The following is a 3443-nucleotide window of genomic DNA, read 5'->3' on the forward strand; positions in this document are numbered from 1 at the left end:
TGTATGTCTGTGTGTATGCATGTCATTATGTGTATGAATGTCAGTGTATGTATGTATGCATGTCATTATGAATGTGTGTATGTCTGTCTGTATGCATGTATGTCTATGTGTATGCATGTCAGTGTATGTATGTCTGCATGTCATTATGAATGTGTGTCTGTATGAATGCATGTATGCCAGTATGAATGTATGTCATTATGAATGTGTGTATGTATGGATGTCAGTGTCTGTATGGATGCCAGTATGAATGTATGTCTGTATGCATGTATGTCTATCTGTATGCATGTCATTATGTGTGTATGAATGTCAGTGTATGTATGTCTGCATGTCAGTATGAATGTCTGCATGTCAGTATGAATGTGTGTATGTCAGTATGAATGTGTGTATGTCAGTATGAATGTCTGTCTGTATGTCATTATGAATGTGTCTGTGTCTGTATGTCCTTATGCATGTGTGTCTGTATCTATGTTAGTATGTGTCTGTCACTATGTACGCCTGTGTGTCTGTATATGTGTGTATGTCTCAGTATTTGTGTGTCAGTATGTATGCCTATATGCGTATCAGTATGTGTGTCTGTTAGTATGTATCAGTGTGTGTGTGTGTGTGTGTGTGTGTGTGTGTATCCTTTTGTATCAGTGAATGTGTTTGTGTCTGTGTGTGTATTCCTGTGGGCGGGATTTGGAGGCAGTCTCTGTGGGCGGTTTTTGGAGGCGGGCCCCCAGGGGCCCAGACCCTGAGCTCAGTTAGGGGCCCCCAAATTTCTGGTGGCGGCCCTGGCTTTAACTTGAAATTTGCAATTCAGTTTTCATTTGTTCACAATTCACTGCTTTTGTTATGCTATTGTCTCTTGTTGCTCTCTGTATAGCGTAGCAAGGGCCTGTCTTAGAGCTGTGTAAGCAGTGCGGCCGCGCAGGATACAACGGCAGCAGGCGCACCATGTGGCTGCCATAACTTGCACATGCCCCGGGTGACAGGTATGAGGGAGGTGGACAGAGCATCCCATAAGCTAGTTTGTGCTATGTAATGTAGCCACGCAGCACCCAAGTGGAGGATTTCAGTAATCTCCACCCGGGGCTATCAGAAAACCCGATAGGGCATCGGGGGGGGGGAGGGAGGGGTGGAGCTAAATGCAGCCAAAACCAGCTGCCTGGTAACTTCTGCACACTGAGGGAAAAGCAGGACGGAGTCCCGCTCATAATGGAAAGAGACAACTGTCTGCCTGTACCTGTGTATTTCTGTCTGTAGCTATGTTTTTATGCGAGACTGCTTACAACCGTGTGTATGTCTGATTGCCTGCGACAGACTGCCTGTAACTGTGTGTTTTACCATATACCTGTAATTGTGTGTGTCAATGTGCTTGGGACTGTGTGCATATGTCTGATTGTAACTCTTTGTGAATCTGTGACTGTCTGCCTGTAACGGTATGCGTGTGACCATCTGTATCTGTTTGTGTGCATGTCTGACTATCTGTAAGTGTGTGTGTGTGTGTGTATTTGACAGTGTATGTGTATCTGATTGTGGGACCACATGCATTCACACATAGACCTACTTGCACATTTTTGTATATGAATTAAATATCCATCACACACAGCCAAGAAACCCAGCACAGGTATAACACACAGCTAATATACACATAGTCAATACACCCATTACAATTATCACACATAGCATACATATCACACACAGCCATCACATCATATTATTATGAGATTAATTACAATGGAGCTCTGTCGTACAAAATGTACATTACTCTGTGTCTTATAGTTGGGGGATCTCTGTGATACACTAAAAGGCACATTACTTGTTAATTTTATCAATCCCTTATACAAACACTACACCACTATACATGGATGAAGGGGTATGAACAGGGAGGAGCGCTGTGAAGATTTTTCGCACAGGGCACCTAACATCTAAGGCTGACCCTGAGCGCATTTTTTCTCTGCTTTTTATATTCCACTGGGTGCCTTTAGTGAATATATATAATAATAATAATAAATAAAAATAGGTTACCAGGAAGGATACATCGAGATTTCTCTCATTTTCTAGTATGTCCTGGTATAACAAAACATTGTATTGATACAATAAAAAACTAAAACAATATTAATACTCAATATATACAAAATTTAACATAGAACAGGTAAGAAACTATATATTCTACACATACACACACCAATTACCATAACACATGCAAAAAACACATACAAATGAGTGGTCAGGGATAGGCTGAGACAGTTTATACGATCGGTCTCTTATTTTGTGTCTTCCATATTATGAGAACAAATCGGACTACTATAAACAGTGAGGACACCCCATCACCAAAGCACCTTAAAAAAGACACTCATCCCCAAAAGGCCAACTTTAAACTATCTTGGACTAATCTATATGCACCAACTTCATATATATGCTTTATCTATATATCTGTCTTACTATGCATAGTCAATATTGATATTTTGGCACAGCCTTGCACTACTGTTGTTGTGGTTTCCTACTTTTATGCGAGAGGGTTAGAGGGTTACCCTCTGCTAGGCCGCTGCCTACTTATTTTAAATATTATTAGAGCTGACCTCTTAACTTTTACAAATTTGGAGATAGGCCCACTGGCCCAGATGTGTGACTTCTTCTCACAAAATAAAATTCCCTGCAGAGTATACGATTTCAAAATATAAATATCAACACACCAGCTTCCACCCAAAATGCCCATAATATATTGATCTGATGGCAGATTTGTATATTTCAGTCAGTGACTGCAAGCAAACAAACTTGCTGACTGCATGTGGATTTTATGTTTAAAGTTGTATGAGGCCGTTGGCACAATGGATAGCATCCTCAACAAGATATAAGTGAACATCTGATGAAAGACACATTGGGAGCCATAGAAAGGTGTATTACCAGACCTTAGAACGGCCGGCTGGACTTACAGTCCCTTGTTGTGGTTATAATGACAGGAGTTCCTTGGACCTGTTTCCCTATAATGAAGCAAACCATCTTGCAACAGTTTGCTCTCTTACCTGGTACCCTACCAGGCAGTTCTCCAGTGGCCAGTGAGTGGAGAAGCTGGAAATCAATCCAGTCAGCCATTCATTGGCTGAGAGCATCAGCTGACCATTCATCCACTAACTGGAAATCTGTGCATAGGAATATACAGTATTCCTTCTTACGGGCTGGCAAATGACACTGCCGTAGATAGAGTTACACGTTTGGCAGCAGGAGGAGTTAAACTCTATATGTGCAACATTTTAGTATAAAATGCTTCACACACAGACTCTGGATCAGGAATGCTTAAAAGAAAAAAGAAAAGAAACAAACTAAATTAATTGAAGAGTAGCTGGGTGAGGGATACCATAAAGCAAACATCAAGGTCAAAGACTAAGCCAGGTCAAAACTAGACAAAAACAAAAGGGCACCGATTCCAGGGTGGTACAAGTTTAAATAGGATCAGACTC

This window comes from Pelobates fuscus, chromosome 2, assembly GCF_036172605.1.
Source record: "Pelobates fuscus isolate aPelFus1 chromosome 2, aPelFus1.pri, whole genome shotgun sequence".
Taxonomy (NCBI): domain Eukaryota; kingdom Metazoa; phylum Chordata; class Amphibia; order Anura; family Pelobatidae; genus Pelobates; species Pelobates fuscus.